The 15,781-nt window shown below is 37.4% G+C and overlaps 1 protein-coding gene across 1 annotated transcript in view; it reads left to right on the plus strand.

Annotated features, from left to right (window-relative positions):
* The first annotated feature begins 245 nt into the window (after window positions 1-245).
* TCAF1 (TRPM8 channel associated factor 1) overlaps window positions 246-15,781 on the plus strand; it is a 46,720-nt gene continuing 31,184 nt past the window's right edge. The window contains exon 1 of the mRNA XM_022578889.3: window positions 246-388. The gene's annotated coding sequence lies outside the window, so the exon portion shown is untranslated. The remainder of the gene's footprint in view (window positions 389-15,781) is intronic.

The raw sequence follows: 15,781 nt of genomic DNA on the forward strand, positions 1-15,781 counted from the left end.
ACTTGTTCATAGTCTGACGGATTTCTTTTTCGACAAATGGCCCTCCTGCACTCCCAGCGCAGGGGCTGGGGTCTGCACCCTGGATTTAAGGCGGATTTAAGGCGGATTTAAGGCTGAATCTTCGTGCAAAAACTGACACAAAGCGGGGCCTCTGCAACTGGGGCGGCCGGCCAGGCTCCGCCCCCACCAGCGCGGCCACCAGTCAGATCCCGGGACCGCCCCCCTCTTAGCCACCCCCAACCCCCGTCCTTTCTACGTCCCAGTCCTCAGTCAGCCGCCCGGTCCCTTTTCGCCTGAGGAACTCCTGCCCCTTGGGAACCGCCGCCGCCCCCTCCTAGCTGGTGTTCTTTGCCCCCAACCCGCGCTGCAGGGAATAGCGGGGCTAAGGGTGAGTGTGGGCCCGCGATGGGTTCTGGACAGGAGAGGCCTGGCGATGACACAGGCCACGGTCCGGAGCGCGGGTGGCCGGGCGGGGAGACGGGCGACGTGGGCGATGCGGATGCCCGGGACGTGCGTTTGTGTGGGGTCCGGGAGGCGTGAGGGCTGCCGAGGGGCCTCTGCGGTACCCAAGGGGAGGCAGCAGGTGAGTGCCACAGAGGATTGCTTGCTGTTTATTTCTCGGCTCCTTGTCTGGTGTCTCCCTGCAGCTCCATCTCTGTTCCCTTCTTGCTTCGTTGTTACTCACCCTTGCTGGTCTGGAGGCGCGGGACCCCCTGTTTTCTTGTGCTTTTTTGTGCTCCGCTGGGAGCCGTCGAGATTTCAGCTGAAAGGAACCGTGGAGGCGATGTCATTTCACCTCCCAGGGACTTGCTCTTGAATTCTTTGGGGGTGGCTTGCTTCTGCAGAGCCCGCAAGGTGAAAGTGCTTTCCTCCTCAAGTGCTTTACGCGCCCTCAGGCTCTGAGTGTGTCTGCGGTGGGGGAGTGAGGGGCAAGGTGCGGGAGAGTGGGTGCGGGGCGTCGGGCGGACTCTTCAGAATGCAGTGCCTTTGGCCTGAGGCAGTCAGGGTTGGATTGAACAGTTCCCAGGTAAACAGACCCAAGCTGGCCACTGACTTGGCTCAACCTGAAATGGAGGGAGAAGGCCTTATGTATAGGAGAAAAAAATTTACGAATCAGTTAATCATGGAAACTTCTTGGAGGACACTGCAGGTCTGACTATACATAAAGGACAGAACGTATGGCTAGCTGACCATCCATCCATCCATCCATCCTTCTGTACCCCAAAATATTTATTTGTGAATTGACTTCACTTCAGTACTTTGCTTTCTTTTTTTCTTTGGTTTGATTTTTTTTTAATTTATTAATAAAAGGTATATACGCTAATAAAGTGAGTGCCTGACCATCTCCTAGGTCAAGAAATAGGACATAGCAGTACCCTAGAAGCCCCTTTGTATCCTAGGTCATGCTCATCCTTCTCCCTTCCCTGAGAGATAACATCTGTCCTGATTTTTTGTATTAATCATGCCTTTGCTTTCCTTTATAATTTTACCATTTGTGTGTATATTCCAAAAACATATATATGTGTTGGCTTTCCCTATTTTTTACTTTAGTATTAATGGCATTGTACCATACGTATTCTTAAGTTTTTGAAGTTCACGCCAGTTGATGATTCCTTCATTTTCACTGTTTATGGCTTGAGTCTACTATAATTCATTCATTCTGCATTTGTTAGTTGTTGCTCCTTTGGGGTTTATATTAGTTATCTATTGCTGTGTAACAAATTACCCCAAAACTTAGCAGCTTAAAACAAAACAAACAAACAAAAAGCATACTATCTCACAGTTTCAGTGGGTCAAGAATCCAGGAGGAGCTTTGCTGGGAGCTGACTCAGTGTCTTTCTCAGGCTCTAAGCAAGGTATTGGCTAGCGCTACAGTCATTTCAAGGCTGGGTGGAGGGAACCCCTTTCAGGCTCACTCACATGACTGTTGGCAGGCCTCTTGGCCTCACTGGCTTTGGTTGGCCTCACTTCTTTGCCACATGGGCCTCTGTATAAGATCAGCATGGCAGCTTGCTTCCACCAGAGTGAAGGCTTCCAGAGACAGAGAAAGACAAAAGCCAGAGACTTTTTGTAACTTAATCTCAAAAGTGACATCCCATCGTTTTTGCCATCTTCTGTTCATTAGAAGCGAGTCACTAGTTCCAGTCCACACTCAAAGGAAGGGGGTTAAACAAGACCACGAATATCTGGAGGCAGCGATTACTGGGGGCCCTTTTAAAGGCTGCCTACTACCTGGGATATTAACAAATAATGTCCTCTAACTATCTTGTACATGCCTTCTGGTTCACGTGCACCCATTCACTCTGGTTCCTTGGAGTGTACACCTAGGTGTAGAATACTGGGTTTTAAGATTTGTGTATGTTCAACTTTCTTAGGTTATTGCTAAACTGTTTCCAAAGTGTTGAGCCAGTTTGCACTCTCTCCAGCAACAGATGAGAGTCCCTGTTTTTACATATACCTGTCACAATTTGGTATTATCCAACTTCATTTTTAGCCAGTCGAGCAGGCATGAAATAGCATTCAGTTTTGATTTTGATTAACATTTCTCTGATAACTAATGAAACTGACCATATTTTCATATAACGATGAGCTATTTTCCTTTCTCTCTGAGAAATTCTGCTTCCTCTCTCTCACTCATTTTCAGGTTGGGTGGTTTGTATTTTTCGTATTGTCTATTGGAATGCTTTCTTTACATCACCTGGATGCTAGTCAATCCCTAGTTAACCACATATGCTGCAAATATCTGCCTTCACTTTGGTGCTTAGCTTTTCTTTCTCCATATGTCTGCCTATCTCTGCCAATGAATTAAGTTCTGAATTTTAATTTCACTTTTACTATACTTTCCCCTAAAAGTTTTTAAAGTTTTGTATTTGGCAATGTCTTAATCCACCTGGAAGTTTCTTGTTATACTATTTACTCCATATGAATAATCAACTGTCCTAGCACCAGTGATCTGCATGAATCAAGTTTTTCATATGTGCATGAATTTGTTTTAAGCTCCCTACTCTCTCTGATTATCTATTTGTCTAACTCTACATCAATACAAATTTGTTTTTAACTACTATAGTTTTATAATAAGTCTTTAAATCTGGTAGGAAAGATTCTCCCACCTCTTCATTCTAATTCAAGAGTTTTTTTTAGCAATTCTTGGACCTTTGATCTTCCATATAAATATTTAAATAAACTTGTCAAATTCTTCAAAACAGGAAACAAACAAGCAAAGAAACAAACTTGCTGGAATTTTTATTGATACTGAATTAATTCTATGTATCAATTTTGGGAGAAATGTTCCCTTCAAGGTGAATTTTTCCATCTGTGAACTTGGTATATAATACCATTTATTTAGCTTACCATTAATATTTTTTAATGTTTTGTAATGTTTTATAGTATCTTTCATTGTTTTCCTTTTGCTCGTTTCCGTTGACTTTATTTCTAAGTACATTATATTCTTATTGCTATTGTAAATGTTTTCTTTTATAAAAATTATATTTTGTAGCTTATTGTTTGTTGCTGGTGTATAGAAATCCAATTGTCTTTTATATATTGATTATATATCGAACTTGATAAGCTCCATTAATAATTCTAAATTACCTATAGAGTCAGATTTGCTAAAAAGGCAGTTATATCATCTGAAAATAATGACAGTTTTGTTTCTTCCTTTCTAATCTTTACACTTTTAATTTCTTTTTCCTGTCTTACTGCATTGGCTAGGAACCCCAGCATAATGTTAAATAAAAGTAGGGAGGGGTGTCTTGTTTTATCCGTAAGCTAATAAAGAAAAAGATTTCACTATATCAACTTTAAATATTGCATTCATGATGGTTATTTTGTAAATGCTTTGTCCCATGATAAGAAAATTCAGTTCTTCTTTCGGTAAGCACTCTTATTATGAGTAAATGTTTCATTGAATGCTTCTCCTATAGCTATTGATTTTCTCACATGATTTTTTTCTTTAAGTATGTTAATGTGGTGAAGTTTAGTTTATTCAAAGTAATATTAAATCAACTTTACATTCCTGGAATAAACTCTCTATGATAAATATCTAATAACTTTTAGATATAGATATAAGGATAAGCATTAAATATTTGTATCTATATATGTGGATTAAGATTGGCCTGTAAATATTCTTTATGGTACTAACCTTATCTGTCGTTAATATCATTTCATAAAGTAAGATGAGTAGTATTCTCACTGTTGCTATTCTCTGGAAGAATTTGTGCAAGATTAGAATTATCTGGTCAATTATTACTTTAAATCACCAGCACAACACTCAGGGTTTAGAGTTTAGTTTGTCAGAGGATATTAAACCTGTTGGTCCAATTATTTTAAAGATTATAGGACTATTTAGGTTTTCTTATGGAATCAGTTTTCATAAATTGCATTTTCCAAGATATTTAACCAAAATTAATGGAACAAACTTGTTCACAATATTCTCTCATTATCCGTTTAAATATTTTCTATTATTGTGACCCCCTTTTCATTACTAATGTGTGTATATTTTCTTTCTCTTTTTGGCTTGATTAATTTTGCCAGAACTTGGACTACTTTGTTAACTCTTTCACACACACACACACACACACACACAAACTGTTTGTTTTCTTCATTATTATTTATTTTATTACTTCTTTCTGATTTCTTAGAATTTTTCTGTTATTTCTTTTCTAAGCTCTTAAGGTATATGCTTAACTCATTAATTTTGAGCTATCATTCTTACATAAGCTCTTCAGGCTATAAATTTGTGTCACTGCTCTTTAGCTTTATCTCACAAGATTTGATATGAATATTTTGCTATCACACTGTAAATATTTATCATTTCTATTATGGTTTCTTGTTTGAGCCATGAAATTTTAAGAAATGTGTATTTGAATTTCCAGTCACTCCATAAAGAATATTTTATTATCTTCTAGTAAATGTTGCCTAGCTAATTTATAATTAATTCAGAGAATTATGATACCAATTCCTCTGGATTATTGAATCTAGCTTTACATCCTAGCACATTGTCAGTTTTGTGTGCTTGAAAATAATGTGTAGTCTCTAATTATATAATGTCCTGTATATACCTTTAAAACAAGTGTGTTAATTATGAAATCCAGAGCTGCCATATCTTCACCAATTTTTATCAGCTTAAATTATCAATACAAAAATAGATACATTAAAATCTCTCACTATGATGGTGAATTTTGAAATTTCTCATTGTAGATCTGTTTATTTTTACTTTGTATATTTTGAGGCAATGCTATTAGGGAATTGGAATAAATTGAAAATTTTATCATAATGTAGGGATATAAAATATTATGGCTAAAATAAAATAAAATATTAATGCTTTTGTTTTGAATTCTTAATGTGTTCATATATCATCAAATCAAGAGTTTCTTGATTGATGTTTACCTCATTTATCAATCTTTCATCCTTTCACTTTAAATCTTTCTAAATCTGTGTTTTAAATATATATGTTGAATTTTGTCAAAAGCTTTTCTGCATCTATTGAGATGATTATATGGTTTTTATTTTTCAATTAGTTAATGTGGTGTATCACACTGATTTGTGGATATTGAAAAATCATTGCATCCCTGGGATAAATCCCACTTGATCATGGTGTATTATCCTTTTAATGTATTCTTGGATTTGATCTGCTAGTATTTTGTTGAGGATTTTTACATCTATGTTCATCAGTGATATTGGCCTGTAATTTTCTTTTTTTGTGGCACCTTTGTCTGGTTTTGGTATCAGGGTAATGGTGGCCTCATAGAATGAGTTTAGGAGTGTTCCTTCCTCTGCAATTTTTTGGAAGAGTTTCAGAAGCATAGGTGTTAACAATTCTTTAAATGTTTGATAGAATTTGCCAAAAGCTTTTGACAAAATTCAACACCAATTTATGATGAAAACTCTCCAGAAAGTGGGCATAGAGGGAACATACCTCAACATAATAAAGCCCATATATGACAAACCTACAGCCAACATCATACTCAGTGGTGAAAAGCTGAAAGCATTTCCTCTAAGGTCAGAAACCAGGCAAGGATGTCCACTCTCACCACTTTTACTCAACATAGTTTAGGAAGTCCTAGCCACAGCAGTCAGAGAAGAAAAAGAAATAAAAAGGGATCCAAATTGGAAAAGAAGAAGTAAAACTGTCACTGTTTTCAGATGACATGATACTATACCTAGAAAATCCTAAAGAAGTTACCAGAAAACTACCAGAGCTCATCAATGAATTTGGTAATGTTGCAGGATACAAAATTAATATACAGAAATGTGTTGCATTTCTATACGCTAACAATGAAAGACCAGAAAGAGAAATTAAAGAAACAATCCCATTTACCATCTCATCAAAAAGAATAAAATACCTAGGGATAAACCTACCTAAGGATGCAAGAGACCTGTACTCTAAAAACTATAAGACCCTGATGAAAGAAATTGAAGCTAACACAAACAGATGAAAAGATATACCATGTTCTTGGATTGGAAGAATCAATATTGTCAAAATGACTGTACTACCCAAGGCAATCTACAGATTCAATGCAATCCCTATCAAATTACCAATGGCATTTTTCACAGAACTAGAACAAAAAAATTTTAATTTGAATGGAAACACAAAGGACCCTGAATAGCCAAAGCAACCTTTAGAAAGAAAAACAGAGCTGGAAGAATCAGGCTCCCTGACTTCAAGCTACAATACAAAGCTACAGTCATCAAAACAGTGTGGTACTTTCACAAAAACAGAAATATAGATCAATGGAACAGGATAGAAAGCCCAGAAATAAGCCCATGCATCTATGGTCAATTAATCTATGACAAAGGAAGGAAGACTATACAATGGAAAAAAGACAGTCCCTTCAATAAATGGTGCTGGGAAAACTGGACAGCTAAGTGTGAAAGAATGAAATTAGAAAATTCTCTAAGACCATACACAAAAATAAACTCAAAATGGATTAAAGACCTAAATTTAAGAGCAGATACTATAAAACTCTTAGTGGAAAATGTAGGCAGAACACTCTCTGACATAAATCACAGATCTTCTTCAATCTGTCTCCTAGAGTAATGGAAATAAAAACAAAAATAAGCAAATGGGACCTAATAAAACTCAAAAGCTTTTACACAGCAAAGGAAACCGTAAACAAAACGAAAAGACAGTCCACAGAATGGGAAAAGATATTTGCAAACGCTGCTACTGACAAGAGATTAATCTCCAAAATTTACAAACAGCTCACACAGCTTAATACCAAAAAACAAACAACCCAATCAAAAAATGGCAGAAGACCTAAATAGACATTTCTCCAAACAAGACATACAGATGGCCAACAGGCACATGAAGATGCTCAACATCACTGATTATTAGAGAAATGCAAATCAAAACTACAATGAGATATCACCTCACACCAGTCAGAATGGCCATCATTAAAAAGTCTACAAACAATAAATGCTGGAGAGGGTGTGGAGAAAAGAGGACCCTTCTACACTGTTGGTGGGAATGTAAATTGGTATAGGCACTATGGAGAACAGTATGGAAATTCCTTAAAAAACTAAAACTAGAGTACCATATGATCCAGTAATCTCACTCCTGGACATATATCCAGAGAAAACCATGGTTTGAAAGGATACATGCACCCCAGTGTTCATTGCAGCACTGTTCACAATAGCCAAGACATGGAATCAGCCTAAATGTCCATCGACAGATGAATGGATGTAGTACATATATACAATTGAATATTACTCAGCCATTAAAAAGAATGAAATAATGCCATTTGGAGCAACATGGATGGACATGGAGATTATCATACTAAGTGAAGTAGGTCAGACAGAAAGATATCTTGTGATATTGCTTATATGTGGAATCTAAAAAAAAAAGATACAAATTAAAATATTTACAAATCAGAACAGATTCACAGAAAACAAATTTATGGGGAAAGGTTGTGGGGAGGGATAGATTGGGAGTTTGGGACTGACATATACAGACTACTGTATTTTAAATAGATAAGCAACAAGGACCTACTGTATAGCACAGGGAACTCTGCTCAATATTCTGTAATAACCTAAATGGGAAAATAATTTAAAAAAGAACAGGTATATGTATATGTATAACTGAATCACTTTGCTGTACACCTGAAACTAACACAACACTGTAAATCAACTATAGTCCAATGTAAACTAAAAACTTTAAAAATAAAGAAATAAAAACCACAATGAGATACCAGTACATAAAAAAGCATATATGTCATAAACTTATGTGTATTTCTTTAAATCCTAGGTTTTTAAAATTTTTGTTAGGCAATTTATAACATCATTGAATAATTTAATCCAGTTATATTTACTGTGATTAGTAATACAATTGGATTTATTTTTACCATCTTATATTTGCTTTTAATTTTTTCTGCTTTATCTGTCTCTTTCATTCCTAACCACTCTTTCTTTTTTCTCTTTTATTCCCCATTTTACTCCTTCTCTTATTTAGAAGTTACATGTTCTAATGTTTTAGGTCAAATGTTTTAGCAGTAATTCTAGTAGTATAGCACACTTAACTCATAACATTTATTGAAGTATATTGAGAAATAAAACTTGCATATATCTAGGGTGTACAATGTGATGTTTAGATATATGTATACATTGTGAAATGATTACCACAATCAAGCTAATTAACATATTGATCACCTTGCATAGTTTACCGTTTTTTGGTGAGAACAATTGAGATATACTATCTTAGCAAATTTCAAGTATATAATACAATATTGTTAACGACAGTCATTGTGCTATACATTAGCGCTCCAGAACTTATTCAGCCTGCATAGCTGAAACTTTGCAACCTTTGCTCAATATTTCCCCATTTCCAACCTCTCCCCAACTCCTGGTAATGACCATGCTACTCTCTGCTTCTATAAGTTCAACTTTTTTAGATTCCACATATAAGTGAAGTTGTACAGTATTTGTCTTTCTGAATTATTTCAAAACTTAGCGTAATGCCTTGAGTTTCATCCGTGTTGTCACAAATGGCAGGATTTCCTTCTTTTTAATGGCTATATAAATTCCATTGTGTATATATGCCACAATTTCTTTATTCATTAATCCATTTGTTAGTCACTTAGGTTGTTTCCATATCTTGGCTACTGTGAATAATGCTGCAATGAACATGGCAGCGCAGATATTATTTCCAGTTACTGATTTCATGTCCTTTGAATATATACCCAGAACTAGGATTGTTAGATAATATGGTAGTTCTAATTTTAATTTTTTGATGACTCTCTATACTGTTTTCTATAATGACTGTACCAATTACATTCACATCAACAATGTGCAAGGGTTTCCTTTTCTCCACATCCTCACCAACACTTGCTATTTTTTCTCTTTTTGATATTAGCCCTTCTAACAGGTGTGAAGTGATATCTTGTGGTTTAGATTTGCATCTCCATGATGATTAGTGGATTTGAGTACTTTCCCATATACCTGTTGGCCATTTGTATATCTTCTTTTGTGAAATGTCTATTCAGGTCCTTTGCTTATTTTTAATTGGATTATTTGTTTTCTTGCTATTGAGTTGTTTGAGTTCCTCATATATTTTGGATATTGTTAACTCCTTATTGGATATACGGTTTGTAAATATTTTCTCCCATTCTGTGGGTTGTCCCTTTACTCTGTTGTTTCCTTCCCTGTGCAGAAACTTTAGTTTGATATAGCCCCATTTGTTTATTTTTGCTTTTATTGCATGTGTTTTTGGGGTCATATCCAAAAATTTATTTCCCAGCCCAGTGTTAAGCTTTTTTCCAATGTTTTCTTCTAGTAGCTTTACAGTTTCAGATCTTATGTTTAAGTATTTAATGCATTTTGAATTGCTTTTTGTATATGGTATGAGGGAAGAATTCACTTTCGTTGTTCTGCATGTGGATATCCAGTTATTCCAACACCATTTATTGAAGACACTATCCTTTCCCCATTGTGTGTGCTTTGCACATTTGTCAGAGATCAGTTGAATGTATGGTTACAGGATATAAAGTGAACTTACAAAAATCAGTTGTGGGGACATCCCTGGTGGCACAGTGGTTGAGACTCTGCCTGCCAATGCAGGAGACGAGGGTTCGGGCCCTGGTCAGGGAGGATCCCACATGCTGCGGAGCTACTGAGCCCATGTGCCACAACTACTGAAGCCCACGTGCCTAGAGCCCGTGCTGTGCAACAAGAGAGGCCACCGCAAGGAGAAGCCCGCGCACTGCCATGAAGACCCAACACAACCAAAAATAAATAAATTTAAATAAATAAGTGAGTACCAGTTAGTCAGGACCTAAATTAAAAAAAAAAAAATCAGTTGTGTTTCTATGCACTAACAGCAATTTAGCAATTTCCTGAAAGGGATTTAAAACAAGAATCCCATTTACAATAGCATCAAAAACAATAAATACTTAGGAACCAATTTAACCAAGAAGGTAAAAGACCTGTACACTGAAAACTATAAAACATTGATGAAAGTAACTGAAGACACAAATTAAAAGCTATTCTGTTCATGGATTGGAAGAAGTAATAATGTTGACTTGTCTCTGCAAGTTTATATATAGAAAAGCTTAATAAAAGAAGTTAGTCATCTGCAAACAGAGATATCTGCAAACAAAGGCAATTTAACTTCTTTCTTTCCATTTTGGATGGCATTTCTTTTTTCTTGCCTCATTGCTCTGGCTAGAACTTCCAGTACTATGTTGAAAAAAAGTGAAAGGGGGACCCCTTGTCTTGTCCCTGCTCCTAGAGGAGAAGCTTTCAGCCTTCACTCTTGAGTGTGATGTTAACTGTAGGCTTGCCGTATGTGGCCTTTATTTTGTTGAGGTACATTCCTTCTATATCCAATCTGTTGATAATTTTTTGTCATGGAAGGGAGTTGTATTTTGTCAAATGCTTTTTCTGCACCTGCTGAGGTGATTTTATCCTTCATTCTGTTAATGTGGTAGCACATTTATTGAATTGCAGATGTTGAACCATCCTTGCATCCCTGGAATAAATCCCACCTGATCATGGTGTATGATTTTTTTTAATGTACTGTTGAATTCACTTTGGTAATATTTTGTTGAGGACTTTTGCATCTATATTCATCAGGGATGTTGGTCTGTAATTTCCTTTCTTATAGTCTCCTTGTCTGACTTTGGTGTCAGGGTATGGGTAAGGCTCAAACAGTGCAATAAATTTAAAACCATTTATCTTCATTAACCACCATCTTGCAGCTGTGCTCTTGTTATTGTATGTTTATTATGCTTTTATATCCCACAAGACGTATGTGTTTATTTAAATATCAATATTGATATTTGCCCAGGTATTTACTCTTTCCAGTATTCTCAATTCCTCCTATAGTTATGTACTCCCATCTGGGATCATTTTTCTTAATTTTGAAGTACTGCTTTTTATACTGTAATGCTAGCAAATTCTCTCAGCTTTTGTTTATCTAAAATTGTCTTTATTTTGCCTTCATTTTTTGAGAGATATTTTTGTTGTGCATAGAGTTTTAGGTTGGCAGATTGTCTTCTTTTCTTTTTTTTAACCAATACCACTATGTTCTGGTTTCTATCATTTTCTTTTGAAAAGCCAGATGTATTATTGTTCCTCTAAATGGAAAGTATCCTTTATTTCTCGCTGACTTTCGGATTTCCTCTCTGAATTTGTTTCTTAGCATTTGACTATAATGTGCCTAGGTGTAGTTTTCTTTGTATTTATTCTGCTTAGGGAATGAGGAGGGGTTTTTTGTTTTGTTTTTCTTGTTTATTTTTTTGCGGTACGCGGGCCTCTCACTGCTGTGGCCTCTCCCGTTGCGGAGCACAGGCTCCGGACGCACAGGCTCAGCAGCCATGGCTCACGGACCCAGCCGCTCTGCGGCACGTGGGATCTTCCTGGACCGGGGCACGAACCTGTGTCCCCTGCATAGGCAGACGTACTCTCAATCACTGTGCCACCAGGGAAGCCTGAGGGTTTTTTTTTTTTAATTTGAGTTTTGATGTTTTTCATCTCTTGAGAATTTTCAATCATTAATTATTAGCATATTGCTTCTGTTTCGCTGTCTCTCCTCTTCTTCTGGGAGTCTAATTACACATATGTCAAGACTTTTTTACTATGTCTCATAATTCCTATTATAGTTTTACTGTATCCTTTCATCTCCTTATGCATCCTTTCTTTCCTCTGTGTGTTATTTTTACATACTTTCTACTGATTCTTGTTGCAGTTCATCAATTCTTTGGTCATTTGTGTCTAATATGGTATTACAACCAACTATTGAATTCCTGATTTCAATGATTATGTTTTATTTCTAAAATTTCTATTTTAATATTTTACGTTTTAATTCTATACTGGTATTCTCCAGCCTGTTTCTGTTATTTTTGAACACATTAATCACAGTTATTTTAAAATCAGTCCCTGTCTAAGAACTCAAATGTCTGAACCACTTGTCTGTTTCTATTTTTTGTTGTTTCTCTTGAGTTCTTGATAATTCATCCTTATTTTTAGCCTCCTTCTAAATTTTTGATTGGATGCAGGACATCATGAATGAAAAATCAGAAAGTTCTGGTTGATGTTATTGTTTATCAAAGAGGATTTTTCTGGCATGGGGGACAGATAAAGTACCAGCAGATTACTTTAATACTATCAGAGATTAGCTTTAAGCTTTCTTAGAACTGGTCCCTTTCAGGTTTTTCCTTTATCCAAGAGCATAGACCCTACTTCTCAGGCACTATTTTTATTCATATGCCATGGTTTTTCTCATGTCTCAACTGAAAGCAGGTAGTGTTGATAAAAATCAGTTACTTTGGTGGGACTGGACCTCCATATTTCCATAATAGTACAGCTACTGAAATGACTGCTCAATTGATTGGCATTTTAGCCATTATTTTCTGCAGGTTTTTTGGGCCTCTCCCTGTGCATGCATATAGCTTAGGAGTCAGCCAGTGACTTAAGGGGAATTTGTACATAGATTTTTAGATTCACTTCTCTGAGGTTTCTTCTTGTCTGAAATTTCACTCCTTTGAGTTTTAACTGGTTTGGTAATCTTGAACCAGTAACGCTGACACTTCCTGCTTGGCCTCAGTTATCCTGCATTGTGAACTGGAAAATGCCTTAAAAGAAGAAGCCACAGTGAATGTGCAGTTCATGTCCTGAGTTTTCCTTCCCTCAGGATTGTAGCTTCTCTCATCCTGCTTATATTGTTTGCTCTTCAAAGTCTTCCCTTGTTTCCTACATTTTATCCAACTTTTATTGCTGTTTTTAGTGGAAGCATTGTTCTGAACAAGGTATTTTCTCAATGACAGAATTGGAAGTCTCTCACCATTTTGTCTTACATCTCAGATTATTTATCTAAGATTATTTTATTTCTTCTTGAGATCTATCCTTTAGAATTTCTGTTAAAGCAGACATTTTGATAATAAATTCTCAATATTTGTGGGTCTGAAAGTAACATTTAAGACTCTTATAATAGAAAGTAGGGGACTTCCCTGGCGGTCCAGTGGTTAAGACTCTGTGCTTCCAATGCAGGGGACGCAGCTTCCATCCCTGGTGGGGGAACTAAGATCCCACATGCCTCAGCGCGGCCAAAAAATAAAAAGTAGTTTAAAGAAGGTAGTGCCGCGGTGGCACTAGGGATGAGAAAGCAGTGAGGGTAGCTTTTGGGTCACTTCCAGACTATTAAGGATGGTGCTGCTTTGAACATTCTAGTACATGTCTTTTGGTGACGTGTGTATGCATTTCTGTTGGATATATACTTAAGAGTGGTATTACTGAATAGTCTTATTTTTTATTTCAAAATAATTTTTGTAACATTTTAAAAATACAAAATATCTAAAGAAAAAATTACTGGTCAACCCTTCCCACTTCCTGAGGTAGCCAAATATATCCTTATTTTTCCTGTTAGATAAACAGAAACATACAAAAGTAGGATCATTAATTTTTCACTAAAAATATATGTTGAGAGCATTCCTCAAGGTTTGACTTGAGCTCATCTTTTTAAAAACTGCGTAACATTTTGTAGTATGGACTGTTAATAACTTCTTCATTCATTCCTATGTTGCTGAGTATCTACAGAACTTAATATCTCAAAAGTTATTTCAGTGCTTTCAGGATTTCATGGCAGTCTCTATTACTCAGGGCAGAAACTGGAAAGTAAAACAGAACCTCTAGGGGAAGTAGAAATAAGAAAGGAATCAGGGGGCTTCCCTGGTGGCGCAGTGGTTGAGGGTCCGCCTGCCGATGCAGGGGACACGGGTTCGTGACCCGGTCCGGGAAGATCCCACATGCCGCGGAGCGGCTGGACCCGTGATCCATGGCCGCTGAGCCTGCGCGTCTGGAGCCTGTGCTCCGCAACGGGAGAGGCCACAACAGTGAGAGGCCCGCGTACCGCAAAAAAAAAAAAAAAAAAAAAAGAAAAGATACAGGATTTATACTTATACTTGAGCTAGTAAGGTAGAGTCTGAAACAGAGAAAGAGAGGATAGAACCAGTTGAAATTTTGGGAGACACAGAAAACAAAAGGCTTAAGGGAGAAAATTAAAAGAGCACGAAGATGAGGAGAAAACTTACAATACAGAAAATTTGCAGTTTGGTCAGTTCTCTATGTCACGGTCCTATTTGTTTCATAGAGGAGTGACCCTAGGATTGCTTTCCTCACCCCACAATCATCTGTCTTGTCCATTCAGCCATCAGTTGGACATCACGGATCACCTGTTTACGGCCACATGAAGTGGAGAATCTGGAAAAGAATGACAGAGTTCTTGGCTTGTGCTTACTCTAGTTTGGGGAGTTGTAATGAAACCCTGAAGTAGTACAAGGTGTGGTACTCTATCCACTTTACCTTGAATCCACATTCCTGTGGAAGGTCCAGCCTGGACACTGTTTTGTGCTAGGGGAGAAAGCTTTAAAATTGTCTCTTCCTGAGGATAGTTTGGTCTGGGGACATCTTCTCCTTAGATACCCAGTGTATAGGGACCAGGGTGGTGATGGGTGAGGGGTGAGGAAACAGGACAGTATACAGAGGCCCCACAGATCTTGTAGGCCTTTGGGGTCAGCCATAAAAAGGGGCTGTGGGGCTTCCCTGGTGGCGCAGTGGTTGAGAGTCCGCCTGCCGATGCAGGGGGCGCGGGTTTGTGCCCCGGTACCGGGAAGATCCCACATGCCGCGGAGCGGCTGGGCCCGTGAGCCATGGCCGCTGAGCCTGCGCGTCCGGAGCCTGTGCTCCGCAACGGGAGAGGCCACAACAGTGAGAGGCCCGCGTACCGCAAAAAAAAAAAAAAAAAAAAAAAAAAAGGGTCTGTGGTTTTCACCCTGGTTTCTAATGTTGAGCTCACCAAGCTAGATGAGCAGACACCTGATTCAAGACAACACGTGGTCAGGCATAAAGCCAGATCCTGGCTCAAAAGTCAAGTGTTGCATCCCGCTCTTCCTTGATTAAAATGAGTCAGGACTAGGAACGAAATTCTGGAAACCCATACACAGGGAGAAATCATTTTCATAGAAGGGTCACTACTGGCTGCTTGAGCAAGGATATTTTATCTGTTTAGTTGATTAAATGTATCTATTTTTATCACAAAATAATATATATTACCGTTGAAACGTTAATGAGGTGTATGAAGAAAAAATACAAATAATCTTCTCTTTACTGTCCGATTCTTATAGTTTGATGTATGTCTTCCATAAAATTTGTGTTTATATAAGCATATAAAAATATTTTAAAATTTATTTGTACAAAATTGCAAAATCTCCGTTTCACTACCACGTTAAATGTTTATTAAAAATATAAATATAGTAAGACAGGAATAAAGACACAGACCTACTAGAGAATG

The sequence above is a fragment of the Delphinapterus leucas genome, chromosome 9 (genome assembly GCF_059928025.1).
Source record: "Delphinapterus leucas isolate spDelLeu-1000000601 "Yukka" chromosome 9, BTC_Dleu_Yukka2, whole genome shotgun sequence".
NCBI lineage: Eukaryota > Metazoa > Chordata > Mammalia > Artiodactyla > Monodontidae > Delphinapterus > Delphinapterus leucas.